The sequence below is a fragment of the Alligator mississippiensis genome, chromosome 2, assembly GCF_030867095.1.
Source record: "Alligator mississippiensis isolate rAllMis1 chromosome 2, rAllMis1, whole genome shotgun sequence".
Classification (NCBI taxonomy): Eukaryota; Metazoa; Chordata; order Crocodylia; family Alligatoridae; genus Alligator; species Alligator mississippiensis.
The window spans coordinates 24,673,364-24,693,126 of record NC_081825.1 but is presented as its reverse complement, the minus strand read 5'-3'; the positions used below and the strand labels follow the sequence as shown (position 1 = coordinate 24,693,126).

At 41.1% G+C, this 19,763-nt stretch overlaps 1 protein-coding gene across 3 annotated transcripts in view; it reads right to left on the bottom strand.

The window, feature by feature from the left end:
* The window catches only part of AFAP1 (actin filament associated protein 1), a 206,325-nt gene that overhangs the window by 164,518 nt on the left and 22,044 nt on the right, over window positions 1-19,763 (bottom strand). The window contains exons 1-2 of one of the 3 annotated variants that reach the window (XM_059721547.1): window positions 9,911-9,981; window positions 7,646-7,772 (exon numbers count right to left, since the gene is read on the bottom strand). The exons of 1 other annotated variant lie outside the window; for it this stretch is intronic. The gene's annotated coding sequence lies outside the window, so the exon portion shown is untranslated. Of the gene's footprint in view, window positions 1-7,645; window positions 7,773-9,910; window positions 10,001-19,763 lie in introns of those variants that run through there. One more of the 3 variants, XM_019479333.2, reaches the window with a different exon arrangement.

Sequence of the window (19,763 nt, the reverse complement as noted above, 5' to 3'; positions counted from 1 at the left end):
CAGAAGGGAAGAAAGTGGATTGCACATGACTGTTTTAGGAGAACAGCCAAACTTTTTTTGTGGCCAGTCCCTAGGCAGTCATGCCTCTGAAGGGAGCTGGCAGCCATCCTAGAAAGATATCTTCATTGTCTCCAGTAGCAAGAGGGTAGAGGAAAAAAGGAGACTGTAACTGGGTGTGGAAGACGCCATGAAGTTTCCAGAGGGAAACACATGATCAGACCTCTTGGAGTGGTTGTGGGAGGAATTACTAGAGACTGACATACGGCTCGGAAACCTCCTCATTTTCTTCCTCTAGAGCTTACTCTTGCAAAGTGCTGAGCTAAGCATTGTGCATGTGCATTCAACAAGGCTACCTCACATGCTTAAAAACAAGCATACTGTTAAATGCTTCACTGAATTGGGCCAAACTGTTTATCTCCTTGAGGAATGATCCCTCATTTTCCTAGCCCAGGGGTACTCCAACCCTGGCCTCCAAGTCAGATCCAGCCTGTGGTACCATGTCATCTGGCCCACAGGGCTTCCCATGGGTTAAGAAATTTGGAGGTGGGAGAGTGGTGGCACTGCTCCCTTTCTGCCAAATTTCTAGACCTATGGGGAGCCCTGGGGCCTGCACAATGGAGCATGTGACTGATCCTAGTGCACAGGGCCAGACAGGAGTGGTGCTGGGTCCCAGGGCCCAATCCCAGTATGTGGGGAACTGGCAGGGGGTGATGCCAGGCCCAATTCTGGTGCACCAATGCAAGAGAAGGCAGCGCCAAGTCCCAGGGGACCAGTCCTGGTGTGTTAAGGCAGAAGAGTGCAGTGCCAGGCCCTGGCGAACAATCCTGGTGGGAGAGGTGGCACTGGACCCCTGGGGACCAATCCTGGCATGCAGGGACAGAAGAGTTTGGCGCCAGGCCCCAGGGCCTGCTCCCAGCATCAGGAAGAAGAGGGTGGTGCTGGCCCAATCCTGGCACGTAGCTCTACCTGGCCTGCAGCCCAGTCTTGCCCCACTATCCTAGTCCTTTAGGACAGCATTTCTCAACCTGTGGGTTGCGACCCATAAGTGGGACGCAAGAATATATGACAGTTGTGAACAAACTTTAAATGTGGATCAACAAACTTTAAAGGAGACTCCATTTTTAAAGGAGAAAAAACATGGGACACTGGCTTGCAGGCTGGCAGAGCACCAGTCTGCGAGGGGCTGCTTGGTGCCCCACATGCGTGCCCCACCCTAACCCACACACCCACCCCCTGCCCCACACACTGGGGGGTATGAGGGTTCAGTGGGTTGGAAGTGAGGGGCACTGGGTCAGGACTGGGCACTGATGTTTACAAATGGGTCCTGGTACAATAAAGGTTAACTACTGCTTTAGCAGACAAGATCATACCAGGTGGGGTACAAATGTGGGGTACAAATGTGGCTTAACATTTTATCTCTACAACAACCCTCTGATCTTAGATCCCTGCTATGAAAAATAGTCTATATATTAATCTAACAGATACATGAAACACATAAATTTATTATTATAAAAGGTTATATTAAACTAACTGTTCTACAGAGCCAAAATATTTGACATCACATTTTTATAACCACAATTTCAAATGCAGACTTCAATCTGTAGTGTAAATTCCACATTATGAAGATACTCTTTTTTTTGTGTGTGTTTCCGAAGTTCAAGCACCCGAGCTGCAATTAATAGGGCCGTGCAAAATTTTCCGGGTGTTTTGTTTCGAAGCTGTTTGTAGCTCAAAACAGCAAAATGAAACTGGAACAAAAGGCTTCAAAACAGTTCCAAAAACGGAACAAGGGCACTCAAAACATTTTGAAAGTTTCAAAATGTTTTCAGTTTCGAAGCTGGGTTTACTTGGCTTCAGCACCAGGCCCAGGCAGCAATGGCAGCCTCCTGTCATCCGGCACGCAGATTCAGGGCCCCACACCCCCAGGAGGAGTCTGGCACAGCCCCATAGCCCTCCTGAGGGTGCAAGCCCCCCCGAATCTGCACGCTGAATGAAAGGAGGCTCCCACTGCCGGCAAGTGTCACGAGTTTTGCTTTGAACAGTTTGAGGTGCAGTTTCCCAGAAACCTCTGAATCCATCTCCTTGAAACTTGGCAGGCTTCATGCCCTCAGAAGGAGCTCCAATCTCTACAATTTTATTCTGAATCAGGCAATGTTTTAGGCATTTTCATGGTTCCCTATTATAGCCTATGGGCAAAACGTCGAAACAGTTTTGACGAAACAAAATGGAATAAAACACTGTCCCTGCGAAATGGCAAAACAGAAGTCGAAACAAAATGGTGCTGTTTCACACAGCCCTAGTAATTAAGCTCTCTGATGAATAACTTACAGCTCTTAGCAGATTTTTAGTTAGAGCTAACACTTTTCAGACTACTGCAGTGAAATTACTGACACACTTTTTGTAATTAGTGGGTAATATTTTGACTGACCTCATTAGAATAATATATGAGTAACTGCCAAACAAAATTAAAAAGAGTGTTCATTTCAGTTACCATTCAGGCTTTCTAATGAAGTACTAGCAACGCTTCATGGTTTAAGATTAGTTTTCACAGATTAGACAGGCCTTTCCATTTGTAATCCACTGACCTCTCTCTCCCTTGCCCACACTAACATTATTAAACTCAATGTTACCAAAACATGTACACGAAATTCATTTTTTCCCTCTTGGATAAGGGTTACGTGCACCCAATCATCCACAACCCTCTCCCCCAGTATTCTACCCCAAATTAGGATTATGCCGTTTATCGTGAAGGTTTCCCCAGCATGTCCACAGTCATTTTAAAGGTTAGGGTAAAGCTTCTGAAAGGTACCTGTCCTGAAAACTGGAGCCCTCCATTTATAATGCAGAGCAGGTACAGAACGAATGGTAATACCACCAAAACTTCCCTAGAAGTCTCCATTATTAACGTGCTTCAAATGTGACCTGAAGTAAACATTATTCTGAGCAAAGCCCCCTTCAGTCTCTGGAAATGATTATTTATGTTAAAATGCACCAGTTACAGACAACTCTGAGTACCAGTTATGGCAAGAGGGTTTTCTCTGTTTGTTTTCCTTTTCTGTTTGTTTGAGAGACGGACAGAAACAGATGCCTGCCAAAAATGGTTGAGACTTACTACTTATTCTACATTATTTACAGAAAAGACATAAGAATGCCTTTTGATGTATACTAGATGTTAACTGGTGGCCCAGAGATAAAGCTCTATGAATCTGCATCCAGTTAGTTAAATCCCAAACAATCCAGTCCCCTTATACTGGCATTAAATGGATGGGCTCTTTGTATTCAGATACAGAAAAAAGAGTTCCTCGTACTGAACCGAGTTGGCCAAAGCAGAATCCAATTCTCTCAAAATTATGTGGAACAAATAGTAGATCTACCAGTTCAAGGAAAGTATTAAAGAATTAGAAAAGCATCATGAAACTGAGACCATACTCAGACTCTATCATTTTCAAGGTGGATAAAAATCAATAATTAAAATAAATAAATAAATTGGATTTATTCAAAATCAGACTTTTTGATTTAATATTTTTATTTTTAAGATGCTTTTAAAAAACCCAACCTATATAAAGATAGTTTTAACATAAGTTAAAGCTCAAAGATATCATGCACTAGGGATTATAACTTACAATTATATACTATCTGAGATGATATTGCTGGATAAAGAGTGTAAGAAAAATTGAACAGCATGCAAAAAGTCTAGAGGGGAAAACTGTTAACTTGAGTTTTGATGGGTGGAGCAACATCCACAATGATCCAGCAATATGTGCTTGTGACAACAGAAAAAGGACCTGTCTACCTTACAGAAACAATTGATACATCAGGAAATGCACACAGCAGAATACGTACCAGTAGTAGCAGTAAAGCTGTAACAAACATATGGCTGTGGTGCTCATTTGATGCACCTCTTAGCCAAAGACTTCAGTGCTTCAGAAATAAAGGCTAATTTTGTTGAAACTGGAAAATACTTCTGTAACAACCACTTTGCAGCAGTGCTCTGAAGAAAGCAGGAGGACCCAAACTTAACTCTCACAAGACATGCGATGGAACTGAGTAGTGGACTGTTTTGAGCAATGTATTGAGAACTGGCCTAAGCTGACGAAAACGTGTGAACAAAACTGTGACAAAATAGAGGTAACGGTCATAGCCAAAGTTCTCAACATTGGGCTACAGAGGAAGGCAGAACAGATGCAGACTATCCTGAAGCCTATTTCCATAGCCTTGAACAAAGTGCAGGCTGTTTTATTGCAGATGCTGTTGAAATTTGGAAGGAACTGAGTGAGACCTTGAAAAGAGAAATACGTGATGACAGAGCTAAATTACAGGCATTAAAAAAACAAGTGGATCAAGCACCATCTCCAGCTCATTTTCTTGCCAATATTCTCAGCACTCAGTACCAGGGTCAATCTTTAACTGCTGAAGAGGAGGAGTCAGCTGTGACATGGGCATCCAGCCATCATCCCTCCATAATACCAACTATAATAAATTTCAGGACTAAGGGTGAACCATTCAAGAAATATCTATTTGCTGATGAAGTTTTAAAGAAAGTCACACCAGTGAACTGGTGGAAGTCACTTAAGCACCTGGATCCAGAGACGATTAAACTGATAATCCAGCTTTTACCAGCAGTAGCTTCTTCTGAAGGTGTAGAAAGAATATTTTCTTCTTTTGGACTAATTTATTCTAAATTGAGAAACTGCTTGGGAACCGATAAAACAGGAAAGCTCATCTTTCTTTTCCAGTCTATGAATAAACAAGAAGAGGAAGGTGAAGACTGAGTTTGCTGCATGCCCCAGTGTTTTAAGTTTCTCATGTTGACCTGGCTGAAATCATCTATTTAATTTTTGTTAAAAAATACATTTCACATTTATAACAAATAGTTAAAAATTCAAAAATACATGTGCTTGTTTTGTTAAAATAAGTATACATGTTTGTTATTGAAGAAAAATATCCAAAATACATACGGTTGTTGTTTTTGTTAAATAAAACAATTTAAATGTCATGATTCTGATGTGGCCGAAAAATTAATCTGAAAAAATATCAAAGAAAAAATCACTGCTTCAAAATGTATAGCGTGTACCTTCTAAAAATGAAACCTGCATCTAGCTCCGAGTTGTGAATAATATGCATTAAGGTTATATCAAACAACAAGAATGCACTTTTTGTAGAAAACAGTGATCAAATCCAGGTTTCCCGACTAGTGATTTAAATCCATTTGATTTAAATCAAATCCATTTTATACAAATCTGAGCGATACCATCTTTTTATGAACACGTGGCCCTGTCTTCAATTTCTAAGTGCCTAAAACAGTAGCCAACAGCCTACAGCAGGGATCCGGCCACAGAGCGATCCTCTGCCCCACAAAGGTGTGGTTTCCAAGGCACTTCAATGGCGAGCGGGCTGTTGCAGTATTTTGGCCTCGGGGCTTTGCTGATGCAGTGGCAAGGCGGCTGGGAGAAGTGGTGACAGAATGGCTGGCCTACCATGGACCCAGCTGTTATTTTGGCCCACCACCAGTCCCAAAACATTACCAGCATCTTGCTTAGGAGAAGTCTATGGACATTTGAAACAGTAAGCTATAATACAAAATAAAAACTCTAACTAATTGGGGGTTTGATCCCGTTTTTCTTAGGATTAATGACTTAAGTTCCTGATAAAGGAGAAGAGCACTATTTCAATTTGTGAATAAACCAAAAAATGGCTTGACATGGAAAAAAGAAAAAAACAGTCAGTAGGAAAGAAAGTTAAAAATAAGAAACCTGTTGAGGTTGTTTACATTGAAAGCCCTGGTTAAAATTACTTCAGATTATACAGGACAGGAGGAAGAGTAATCAAAGCTAAGATAGTAACAAAAACAAAAGAAAACTGCACAGTGATCTATTATTACATATTTTTAAATGATAGGGTTTAAAGTAAACATTGCTTTCTTTACATGCTGAAGGTTTGTGCATGCCCTCTCTTTGCTGGGGTTTTTGTTATTTTTTCTGTTTCAAATTTATAAAAATAAAATATCTATTGTTATTGCTGGACACGTTCCCTTCGTAATGTGCTAGCATCATTGCATTTAGCATCCTGCAGAACACATGAATGCATAAGCACAACACTAAAGAAGAAATAGGAGAGCTGGTCAAATTATTTTACAAAATAATGAGTCAATGAATAATTCATTAGATGATTTATGGGATAATATTACAAATTATTACTGGTGAAGCATGAATCTTCTGAGTAAATTATTTGTACCCAAAGTACCAGTGAGTGATTTGGAGCTGCTGGAATCTTCATTTAGATACTGAAACACCTAAAAAGTTAGGCTGTATCCCATGGGCAAACTATCCAGATCAACAGGGTTAACAGTTGCCAAAGGGCAATCCAGAGAACTAATTTCCTGAACAGGGAAATGCCTGGAGTTAGCCAACAGGCTGCAAATTTCCATCCCCCTTCCAAGCTTATGCACCTAACTCAAGGTCTGCACATTAGGCACTTTTCTCATCTGGGGATCCAGGGCACCCAGTTGGGAAGTGTTTAATTCATACTGATAATATTTTGCGATTCAGTTCAAGACACAGAACTTACAGCAACTTTTACTATCAAAAGTAATGATGGCAGTGACAAGCCTCTTCACAATAGCTCCCAGTTTAGAACATCTGCCCAAAGAGTGGGAAACCAAGATTTTAGCCAGCCTCACCCGAGTGGAAGGTATGTTTCTACTTTCCCAGGAGAGTGCCCCAACACCGAGGCTATGGGCCAGGCTGTGCTGGACATCCTCCAACCCTTCTGCTCAAACTAGGCTACTCGAAAGCTAAATATGCAAGATTCATAAAACCAGAAATGAACAAATTTAGCGGAGTCTAATTCTACAGCCTAGTGAGACATGCCCCCCACCCTTCTATAGCCCAGTAAGACGCGCACTGCCCAGGATGGGGAATCCTGCGTTCTCCCCCCTGGTATCAGGCTTGCTTTTGTTTTGTAACCAATGATTGTCTAACATAAAATGCATAAATGGGGCCAGGAGCAAGGACTTCCTTTCCCAGAGAAATGCCCCTCCCTACTGGGCTACCACATCAAGTTATGCAGCTGAGCTGTGGTCAAGAATGAAGCCCACAATAGATGCTGTGTTTTGTGCCAAATTACTTGCCTGAATCAAGTACTACACGTGGCCTGTGGACATCTAATAGACTGAAGACACAGGAAGACTTTAAGTAACTGCAAGCTCCAATCTGGGTAGCAATGGAGCTTAGACCATGACCTGAGCACCTATTTGTGTCCCTTCTTAGCATGCCCAGAAGCCTAAGTCCAGGTGCTTCCCCTTTCCCCATCTAGGTACATCCCAGCTGGGGTCCCTGCCAGGGTGGGGGTTTAAACCTGCCCCAAATCATACTCGAGTCTGCTGGGGCCGGTCACGCGTCCCTCAGCTCAGCTTTTCTCAGGCCTGGCCGCTGCGGAAAGGGAGGGAGGGCTGGTCTGGCACCCCAGGGGCTTCTGGCCTGAGCCACTGCAGGCATGTGCCTGCGTTTCCAGAATGAAAAGGGAATGTCTATCCACTAGCAAATCGGTTTAATCTACGCAGGTTAGACAACTTGCAAAGAGTGAAACAATTCAGGCTTGGGCTTTTTGAATGCCTGTACTTAGCCAATAGGTTTTTGTGACTTACATGCCTATATCTCATTTAGCTGTCTACAGCAATTACAATCCAGCCCAAAACTCCCGTCTGTTATCCGTTCCATCCATAAGCTGTTAACAGTTGCAGTGAAATTCTGTTTTGCAAGTTCCCATGGTGCCTGTATATGGGGAGGGAAGTAAACACTCGTGTTAAAGGTCTTGACTTATTTTTTGAATCTTAACAGTCTGCTAGAAGGAACAAAGAACATGGAAGAGAGATGGTATGAGTCCCAAGGCACACATTTCATCACAGTTAACAAACATGTTGCATGAGTAGGAGGAAGTCAATCTCAAAGTAGAGCTTTTCTACACAGTAGAGATTTGATTTTGCTAGCTATGATGGCCTAATGCAGCAAACAAGAAATGCCTTTTCTACATTGCTAACCAAAAAATAAGCCTCTTGGGGGTTATAACTGGGCCACAAAGGGGCAGAAGGCTACTTCTGACCTCAGTAACACTGGTATAAAAGTAGAAAATTTTGACTGGGTTAGGTGATCTTGTTCCAGTTTTGCACAATTACAATTCAAAGGTCAGTGGTGCTATCCTTAAAACAGAGGAATGGGAACTTGGACTCTATTTTTTCTTTAATTTAGATACAGCTAGGTCAGTGTCTTTCTTTGTGACCTTATATAAATCCTTTAATGTCTCTGGGGTCTCAGTACTGCCCTCTGCAACATGGGAACATCATAGAAGCTATAAGTTGCTGTATTTACTCACCAAATGCACCTCCCCTCCCCCCCCCCCAAAAAATCAGCCTCCTCCAAATTGGGGTGTGCATCTGCCTCATTGTTCTTCTTGCTACAGCTGGTCTCTCCTTGTTAACTGGTTCTGATGTTCCATTAATCAAGCTAACTTTTGTGCTGTTTTACTGTCCGTTACCTGCTCATGGTCTCTCTCCTCCTATTTAACAGTCCTGGAGAGACTTTGCAAAATTACAGATCCACCTATGAATACCAGTCTTCAGCAGCAGCTAAGGTTTCAGCTTTCAGTTAAGCAGGAAAGGGTGGGGAGGTGAATCAGCTGAAGATTAGGCTGTCCTAGCTCTATGAAACCATAACTATGGAAAAATCTTTTTCTTCATTTATTTCAAAGACAAAGTGTGCGTGTTCTATGTGATAAAATATAGCATTAATTAACTTTAAGGTCCTCTGATAAAAGTGTTAAGAAAAATGCTAAAAGTATACATGCTGCCCTCTTAAACCTACTATATTAAATGCTTAAGAACAATATTCAAAAGGATGCAGTTCTCTGAAAAGACATCACAAGTTGACAAACATATCTTTTAACTACTTCAAACCCTTGGTCCTCAGAAGCAGTCATCTAACTGGTCAGGCTGCACAATCTGGAAGCCATTTAGTTTAGCCAAAATCGCTGCAACGTTAACTCTTGCATGAATCAGGATGCAATATTTTTTTTTATTATAGGAGCACGTAGCCGGAACCATTGCATTGCAACTGTTTATACTAGTATCATTTGCAATCAATGCAATTGTTACATGTGACTATACCTTTAAGCATCCAAAGAGGAAACTTAACTGCTATAGAAATGGAACTATTTCCACGCACACATTGTAGGCCAGTGCGACTTCATTAGCATCACAGGATTTATTCTTACAAGTATGAGGGGAAAATAAGTTTTGCTGATTTCAGTCATTTTCATAGAATCATAGAAAGTTAGGGTGGGAAGAGACCCTGGGAGGTCACCTAGTCTAACCCCCTGCTCAAAGCAGGACCAGCCCCAACTACAGCATCCCAGCCAGGGCTTTGTCAAGCTGGGCCTTAAAAACCTCAAAGTATGGAGCTTCCAGCACCTCTCTGGAAAACCTGTTCCAGTGTTTTACTACCCTCCTAGTGAGAAAATTCTTCCCAATATCTAACCTAAACTTCCCTTGCTGCAACTTGAGACTATTGCTCCTTGTTCTGTCATCAGCCACCACTAAGAACAGTCTAGCTCAGGGGTAGGCAGCCCCCAGCACAGGTGCCACAGTGTGGCACTTGAAGACATTTTGCCTGGCACACATGCCTCTGGGTGGATGGCAGGGAAGGGGCTGGGACTGTATGGCCACAACAAGGATCAGGCCCTCTGTGGCTCCCCCGCCATCCACCCCTGGAACGCCAACGTCTTACAAGTTGAAGTTGTGTGTGTTCTTGGCACACTGCCCAAAAACGTTGCTGACCCCTAGTTTAGCTCCATCCTCTTTCAAACCCCTCTCCCTAAAACTTTAGTAGTATACAGTGGCAGCCAGTCATTTACTAACCTTTTTTATACTCATGAATACTTCAGTACTGCATTACTGAAATAGCAGACTCAAGGACAGCATTTTTTTATGAACAGTCGTTATTTCAGGCTGCCAAAGGAGAAAAACAAAGATGTTAAGGAGGAAAAGCAACTAGGAAATGCACAGAGCATTTCTCCTCATCTGTATTAAAATCACATAAGCCTTCTTAAAATGAATATTTGGGACTCAATATCCAAACACATTAGTAATAATGGAAAGATTTTTTCAGAGATGTTAAACTCCCACGATTTCCATGGAAGTCAGTGACTCCATCAGTCTGGATAATAACATACAAAGCACCATATCATCCCTCAGTCACTTCCCCTGAAAAGTAAAATGAAGGATAGTGTTAGGAGGGCATTGTTCAATTTTTTACCAGGCTGCAGTGAAAGAATCCTTTGGGTGCCCCTGTCAGCCTTTCAAAGGCACAGACTAATGAACAAGCAACCAGCTTGGACAGTTGGCATCCAAACAAATCAAGCAAGCCAGCTACACATACACAACAAAAAGTAAGGGATGCTCCTCACAATGCCTAACAGCATGTCCATTTTCTTAAAGGCAAAGAAGAACTACATGAATCTGTGTAATCTCAGAATCTTGAGTAAAAAATAAAAAAGAAATCTACTTTTGCAACATGGTAAGATGTATTACTATTACCTCATCATTACTAAAATGTTAGCATGGACTTGGCAAAACATTTCAGTGCCATTCTGAACTCTGAAACAGTCCAAGTTCCTTGACTCAGTTGGCACGAGCTTTTCTTAAATTCCTAGAACCATGGGACTACACAGAAATTTTCTCATTAAAAAGAATAAAAGATATGTGGATCGATTCACTTTGAACACAGCATATATGTTAAAAGGTTTCCAGGTTGTGCTAGTCATTACCAGAGAATAGCAATTTGGATACACAGGATAGTTATGGGGGGTTCTGCACATTGAAGCTTATCCTATTGTTTATTGCTATCTTTTACCTAATCATTTGTGTGTAGATTTTCCCTAAGTAAATCAAGGTCTCATCTCACATCACCTAGAAAAGCAAAGCCATCACATGAAAAGTGTTGACCTTTTTCTTTGATTGGGCATTAACTATATAATTTAAGTACAACTCTAGAAAGTATAAAATTCTTAAAAGGAAGTCACTGAAAACTCATACATCCACCTTAGCCTACTGAAGCTATTTATATTACATGCGTTGTTGATCTACATTAAGTATTTTAAAATATACCTACTTATATAGTAAAATTTTAAAATATTTTAAAATACTTAAAATACACCTAACATTCATGTTAGATAGTCAGAAAGGATGCACAGTTCTGAGCTAATTATTAGCTACTTTTACTAGATTTTTTTAAAGGAAGTACTCTGCCTGTTGATTGTTTTACATGATTCTGTTACAGGCTGTTTAAAGCCCCTACCATTTACTAATAAAAGCAGGATATAATCAGGTAGCAGCTCCTTGTTGAATGTCTTTGAAGAATTATTTTCCATGCAAAAATAACTGACATGCAAGTTTTCCTAATTTAGGTGCACCTTAACTGATGCTGAACTTATCTGTGCATTATGCTGAGGGCCATGCCTCATGTTACACTTAAAACGTGTTAACTGCACGTAAGACGCAATGCGGGGCTGGGACAAGAGCCAGTACAGGACTCCTGTGCGATACTGGGGCTGGGACTGACAACTAACTGATTGTCAGTCCCCGCACTGGTATTGCACTGGATGCAGTTCAAAACTGCCAGCAACAGAAACCCAGCTTGCCCCATGGTAAGGATCCAGCAGCAGGAATAGCAGCCTCTCCCATTGGCTCCCTCTCCCCTCCACCAGTGACAAAGACCCAGGTCACCCTGGTGTGCCAGGACTAGGTGCTCTTGGCCTGGGCAGTGCTGGGTATTGGGGGGGGGGCTTCTGGCCATGGAGAGTGCATGTCCTCACAGGAGGATGTGTAATCTATAGCAGCCAGTGCCAGGATGATTATTCAGTTAGGGGAAGGAGTGTACAGCCAGCTCTCCCTGTCCAGAACAGGCTGAGATTATAGAAAGCATTACCAAGGAACTGCTCAGAACGTATTCCAACTTTTAATATGGCACAGTAATGCCTATTATGATCTTGTGCTGCATTAAGCCACCCAAACTTCTCCCAGTTAATTCAAAGAGTTATGGAAAAGAGCCAGGAGAGGCCTCAGGATATCATCTAGTCCTACCCCTTGCTCAAGACAGGGCTCATCTGTCCTTATAGGTATACGGGAGAACTCCTTGTGGGAGAACTTATCTAGCCTTGTAGGTACATGTAGGGAGTTGTAGAAAGGCACTAAGGGGAGTGGTATGTGTCACATCACCTATGTCCTCACTGCCAAGTGGGTAAATTGGCAGTCAGAATAAAAGCTTCCCTTGGGCTTTTTATGGCAGTCTGAGCTCTGAAAGGCTGTCAAAGGAGGAAAACATTTTTCCCCTTACTGCATTGAGTACAGCACACAACAATGGCTTGAAATAGCAGCAAAGAAGTTTTAGACTGGATATCAGGAAAAGCTTCATCAATGCTGTAAGAGTGAGGCAGTGAAAAAAACTAAGTTGTAGCATCTCCTTCACTGGAAGTTTTCAAGAAGTAGGATAAGCATTGGTCAGGGCTGACTGAGGAGTAGCAGTGTCTAGAGTGCTATGAGGAACAATGCTAGAAACCCAAGAGACCCCCAAACATGCACTGCTAAGGGCTGATGAAAGAACTCTGTAAAACACAAGAGGTGGAAATCAGAGGGGACCATGCTCAGCAGTGGAAGGATGAAGCAGGGGTCCACAACCGGTGTGATTATGAAATATCCAAGCAACTGGGGTAAGTACAGAGAGGAGACAGAACGATAAACAGGGAGGTCAGCCTCCCCAGTCAGGGTTTGTGGGGTGTTGAAATCATGTTTGCAGTGTCCAAGTTGCACTGCAAAATGCATGGTGTTTCTAGGCTTAGCTGGTCACCATAGGGGGCCAAGGAAAATTTTTTCCTCCTCCTGTGACTATGGGTCAGGGTTTGGTTTGGTTTGGTTTGGTTTGGTTTGGTTTGGTTTGGTTTGGTTTGGGGGCTCTTTCCCCCTCCCCTCTTTCTCTTCCGAAATACTGGGGGTGCTAAGGATTTTGACTGGGGTGTGCTGGTGCTCCTGCTAGGACTTACAAAAATCTGAGGTTCCTAGTTAAAGGGTCTTGCTCCTCCACTCAGGGTCAGAACGATCACATTTGGAATCAGGACAGAATATTAGCCCACGGTCAGATTGGCTAGGGACAGACATGACACATAAACCGGTTTAAGTGGTCAGAAACTGGTTTAAACCGGGAAGAGAACAGAAGTGCCATGGTGGGACTTCCAGTTTCGCTTTTACTTTGTCGATCGACAGGGGGGTACGTACGTAAGGCACCAAAGGTTGAGAACCACTGGGTTAGACAAACACTTGGATGGTTTAGATAGGGATGATCATGCCTTGAGCAGGGCGCTAAACAAGATGACATCCAGTAGCCCCTTCCAAGTCCTATTTTTCTGTAATTCTAAGCCAGAGAGCCTGGGTTGGAAGACTCAACCACCTTGTTTGAAAGGTTGTATGGATGGGCAGGGAAGCTCCAGGCAATTCATGGGTTAAATCTCCAAGGAAGGTATGCTCCCAGATTTAACCTGTATTCATCCCTTCTTACTAACAGTAATTCAAAAAATGCAATTTAACTTGAACAGTGTGCAAAAAGGTAAGCATAAGCATAACTAACGTTTTTTGAATCGGAGGCTTGCATTACAATGACACATAGGTACAGCATGCGGTATAAGGACCATCATTTGTGACGTTACATTAATGTGCCATGGGGTTCTGGAAATTTCAGGAAGACTCTTTTAACAAGATCAGTACTCTGAAAGTGCTGAGAGTTTGTTCTGATCTCATCAGAAGAAATATTTTCCTAGTTATAAGGCCTTTTCTCAAAATTCCTTATTTTCAAACAAAGAGCAAAAAAAGTGATTCATTACATTGGAGAAGAGTGAGGAAAAAAGATACTTTAATAAACCACATCTGAGGATCCTTTAAAAAAAACCAAACAAAAAAGAACCACAGACCTCTTCTGGCCCCTCATTTTTCACCCCTCATCTGTACATCCAGGATTTATTTTTTTTGCTTTGCTTATTGCAGCCATTCCAAAAAGCAAACACCGACTTTCTAACATCAACATAAATCATGTGCGTTGTTTGTGCAATTGTGTAGATCTGTTGTGCTTTTTTTTTTTTTGTGTTTGCTTTTTTAAATACTCATTACTTATGATGAACCGTTTCCAGGCAGCAGCACTATGAACTTCAGAAGCTGATTTAATATTCAGTACGCATAGCTCAAAAGAGTCAGCATTTTTAAGTTTTCAGTTCACATCTGCATATTGTCATGTGTCACTGCATTTGAGGCCACGGTTTAACTAGAGCATCATCCCTGACAGGAGTGCAGAATAAAAGCAAGACATTTGCATTTTTTGCAAAGAAAAGAGAGGAGGAAAGCAAGAGAAGTAGATGTGGATGTTAAAAGCAAAGAAGAAAACACCAGAAAAAAAATTGAGTGATGTGCGACTGCCATTCTGCACCATAGCTTTCAACATAAAATGTTTATAAAAAACAGAATCTTAATCTTAGTCATTATCTCTGTTTTTTTGTTTTTGTAACAACGTGATTATATTTAAAGCAGCTTGAAGTCAGTCATGTTTACACAAGTGCGTGGGTCTGACTTGGAGAACTCCAGTCTGCCAAAACTAATTGAACCGTAAATTGAACCACTAAAAGTTTTGATGTTAAACGAGGGGGGAAAAAAATTAAAACTGTTGCTCTCACATGCTACACAGAGTAGCAGCAAGGCTGAAATGGAGAAAGCTTCCAAGGGTCTTTTCCTAGAAGTGTTATCGTCATGCTTATATACATAGTATTTTAGCTCAACCTCCTGTTCTTTAACAGCAAGGCACAAAGCAACAAAATGGAGGTGAAAAGGGATGCAACTAAGGACAGTGCAATTCACATGACAATTAAGAGCAGCGGTTCCCTTTGCTCTGTTGGATACAGCTTCTCCACATTGGCTTCTCTGCACAAATCAGGTAGAAGGAAGAGCAGGGTGGCACCTTACCAACTAAGCGGTTCAGAGACGCACAAGCTTTTGTAGACAGCTTACTTCATCCAATGCTTCTCTGAACCAGTCAGTCTGCCTCCTGCCTGACTTCATATAGCAGTTAGCTGTGTTAGTTTGATCAGCTTATTTGTTCCCCTCCAGAGTAGGGTTTCAGTAATCAGAGGTTGCTAGCCTACTCCAAAAGCAGGGTTTCTTGCACAGAAAGTTCATCTGTGGCTGATAAAGGAGTTCCTAGCCTCTTAGGGCATCTTTACACATACTCTGGGAGGGGGTGATGGTGGGGGAGAGCTCTTTAATTAGACAGGATCTCACAGGGATGCTGAATGTGTGTGATGCCGAAGCTGCTGGAGCATATTAATTAGCATGCTCCAGCAGACCCGATGAATTGAGCCTGCTCCAATGCATTGCAATTAGAGTAAGTTGGAGCAGGCGTCAGGCACATGTATAGGTGCCCCCATTTCCTATTTCATCAGGGTCTGAAAAGTGATATCCACTGTAGGCTAAGAACTGAACATAGTCGACTACAGTACCACATCCCTATAGACTTGAACTTTTTTCTTCAGACCAATTTCAAACTTGTAAGGCAGCAAATGGAGATGCTGTTGGACAAAATGCATTCTTATAAAATGGTTAGAAGGAAGAAAGTGGTTTTACTGAAGGAAAGAGTTGACAGAATGGCAAATTCTGCAGTTATCATCAAAGGCAAGAAAACAGTAAGATTTCTACCTTTGATAAAGACTGCTGAATTAGGATTAAATAAGACAACTGAAGTAAGAACAAATAATACTACACTACAAATAATAGCAGATATAAATAGCAAATAACACTGAGAGAAAAAGTAAGAAGGAAAAAGGTTTTAGATGAATAAAAGATGTGACCTGAAAGGAAATAGCTGAAGACATAGAAGTAAACCAATAATATTTAGCATTGAAGGTTCCTTCAACGAATTAGTTTTATCTAAATATGTCAAAACATGGTTAACATATATGGCTGGATTCTGTATTATGATCCCCATATTTCATATGAGAAATAGAAGCAGATCATTTTATAAAGGTAATTCAGGGAGACAGCAGCCAAGCCATGAATACAACCCAGATTATGAACATTTGGCAGTGGTTCTTCACAGTGTTTAAATTAATCTTTGCAAAGAATTGAAAACCATGCAAAAGTACTAGTTTGAGGAAAACCAGTGCTAAAGGACTGAAGGAAAATATAACTGGATGCAAAGGGGAAGACAGAGAGATTAGGAAGTGTAAAAGAGAAAAAACATAAACCAAAAATGTTTGCTTCACTTTCAAACCATGGTGGCATTTTATACTCAGTCACCATGCAAACAAGTCCCCCAGGTTTTGCCACTGGCAAATTAAAAGAAAAAGACGTCTATAAAGACATGGAAGATCCAGTGCAATCCATACGCCAGCTGCAGACCACTTGCCATCACTTTGTAGACCTTTGCTGTTCCATGTCCACAATTTAGAAACATGACTACTTTATTTAGTAGCCATCTAAAAAACAATTGGAGCTTTAATTTATATCAACTCTCTCACCTCTTATTATAGCTGCTCTATATATGGGATTTCTGCTGGTGACGCTTGCTATCAGAAATCAGCATATACTGAGTACCTGATGCACCTGAGTGCGGACTAACCCCAAGGGAGAGTTCTTCTTACTGTTCCAATTATATTTCTCTCTTCCTAAATATTTGAAAAAGGTTGTCTGTATTTTCTTCTCAGTCTTTAAGGATTTTTTCTTCTCGGTCTTTAAGGATTTTTTCTACCTTTGTGAAGGAGGAGGTTGGTCTCTCACTGCATGTCAATCCAAGTCAAAACATTTGTTAGCTTTTCCCTCTAAAATCATGTGAATAAATGTATCGCATTGCTTATGAGCAGTCAGCTACCAATAATAATAATAATATTTCCGTAAGAGGCTTGAGCCAAGTAAGTCAAGCTATACTTAACTTACAAACTAAGTTTTAGAAATAAATGGCACTATATATATGAATTTTCATTCGCAGGAGTATGTCCTCAGACTGTGGAAGGGAGGGTGGAAGATGGTTCTTATTCCCCTTAAATTGAGTGACCTGAAAAATCATTCATATTACATTGACATAACATTTGCTTACCACAGTCCAGAAGTTATCAGTCTCCACTTAGCAGGTCTAATCATAAAACAAGAACATATTAAAAGTAAAAATTAGGTGTGGCAGATTGCTAATCTACTATTTTGATACAGAAACACTTCTCTACTGAGATCATTTTTATTAAGCCTAAAGTCATAGCAGGAAAGGTGGGGGAGAGGAAATCATACAATCCAAAATATGAAATATTACTAGAAAAAGTCCGACAGAAATACTCACAATGAACACAAGTGAATTCTTTGCATGGGTTATTTTCTAATCTTATGAAAGACAGAGCTACATTGTTATCAAACTAGCTAATACATTCCATAAAGATACATGATAACACATATTTGAAATGCGCTGCCCCAAGGGAAAACAGTCAAATGTAAGAGCCTACTTGTAACTATTACTTCCATTTGAAAATAATTATAACATTAAACCTATTGGTGACATGACCTCCAGTAATTTCAGCAGTTCACAAAATATTTTGCATGTGTGTTTAATAAATCTTGGGTTTTGTATCTTTTGCTGTTTCCTTCCAGAACGGCTGATCCAGCCCAAAATGTCTGCACTTCTGCGGCCCTTTGAGCCCCACCCACACCAATAGGCTGTCCCACATGAGACTAACCTACTCAGCACTCATTTTCCCTTCCCTAGTACTACTGTTTTCTCAAAATAATACAAACAGAAAACAAATGAAACCATATGCACACACACATACAAACACACACATGCTCATACCCATGCTTTTATGCTCACGGGTTACACAATTACTTTAGAATAAGCCCACTGGTTTCCACCATGGCTCCAGAAAACATAATCCATAGTTAACAGCTCCCTTCCTCTTCCCAACACTTTCAGAAATTGAGCAGCGCTTTGGTATGGAGTGACAGAGACATTTCATATGTGCATCAGGGAAGAAAGGAGGGAGAGAGAGCAAAAACAGAACTATTTTCCATGTAAGAACAGGACCCATATGCGCACGCGCACACACACACACACGCGCGCACACACACACAGAGAACGATGGAGAATGCCAAAATTCCAGTTCTTATCTCAGATATTAATGGGGCCAGCTCTCCAGCTCCCATTTCCTCAAAGGAGGATAGCAGGGTGAGCTCAACTTGACCACAGCTGGCCTTAAACCTTCAACAGAACGATCACAGTAGCCAACAGAGTTGGAAGTTCTGTAACCCAGAAATGCCCATATCTCCTAAACAAAGGGTCTTCTGCCTTGCTAAAAATGTCCTTATGATCAACAGGGCAGAAAGACCTCTAGAAGGGAACTTTAAAAAAATAGTTAAAACATTATAAGAAAATAAATTCTTGGAAGCTAATCTAAACAAGTACAAGTTAATGCTATTCCTATAATCTCAACTCTTCTTACAATTTCAAATTTCTTTTCCTAACTCTTCTGACTGTAAAGAGCAGTAATTAACCATGTTAGTCTGAAGTTAAGCAGAAGACAGGGCAGAAGATTAACTTGTTCAGAGATGCGTGCTTTCATATAATCTGCTTGGTCAGGTGCCAATGATGGACTTGCAAAAAAAAATGGATGTACTAAATAGAAAGGAATAAGGTTATTTGAATATGAAGGACAGAAAAGGTGGAGGGAAGGAGGTGGCACCGCTAAGAGACGCAAAGGCAAGTTGAAGGGATCAACTGACCCTATCAGTGGTTCTCAACTGTTTTAGACTTGAGGCACCCCTCATTAGACGTGAGCACCTTCTAGAAAATGCCAGCTCTTTGTTTCTGTTCATAAATTGACTATGGACATTATAACAGAAATATTCTTCTGTTGGAAAAAATTCAGAAAGACAACAACACCAGAATGCTTTTCACACTATGCATTCCCCTTTCAAATCTCTGGTTTGAATCTTATGGATCCTGTTTGCACCGCAAAAGTGCTAACATTTTATGGCACTCTGTGGCTCCCTTGAAAGCATCTCAAGGCAAAATAAGAATTCATGTTTTTTGTTGAGACCTTATATAACATAATCCAGTCTATGGATAATTTCTTTTTCTGCAATTGTATGTTCAAGTCTGAAATTGCATGTTAGCATTTCTTTCTTATTCCCCTGAAATTAAGTGACATGACTAATCATGCACTTATGTGCACTGAAATAATATTACACTGACATAACACTCCTGCTCATCCCTTCAACTCACTTTCCCCACTCTCAGCAGCATCCCCCCCTTCTTTTTTCTTCCCTTTTCCTTATATTTGCATTTTAATTAGCTTTACCTTTTTTTCTTTCAATTCAGTACCCCTTCTCGCCTTTTTCATGCCCTCGCATGACAAGATATTTAGCAGAATTTAAAGATTCATTAGAATCTGACAGGGCCATGCTGTGAACACTTCTGCTATGGTCTTGCACTTGGCTGTCAACCATGCGCCTTAAGTGTCCATGACACCCCAGCCCCCTTTTTCCCTAAAAGTCCATCGATGCTATTTGACAAAATTGTCTACAAAAGCTCCCATCTGAGATAATGTATAAGGTGCCACATTGCTTTGCCTTCTTCTGACTTTACTGACCTGGGGAATATGTCATAGCAACTCTCGAGAAGGGCTTTCAACCACGTTCCATGGGA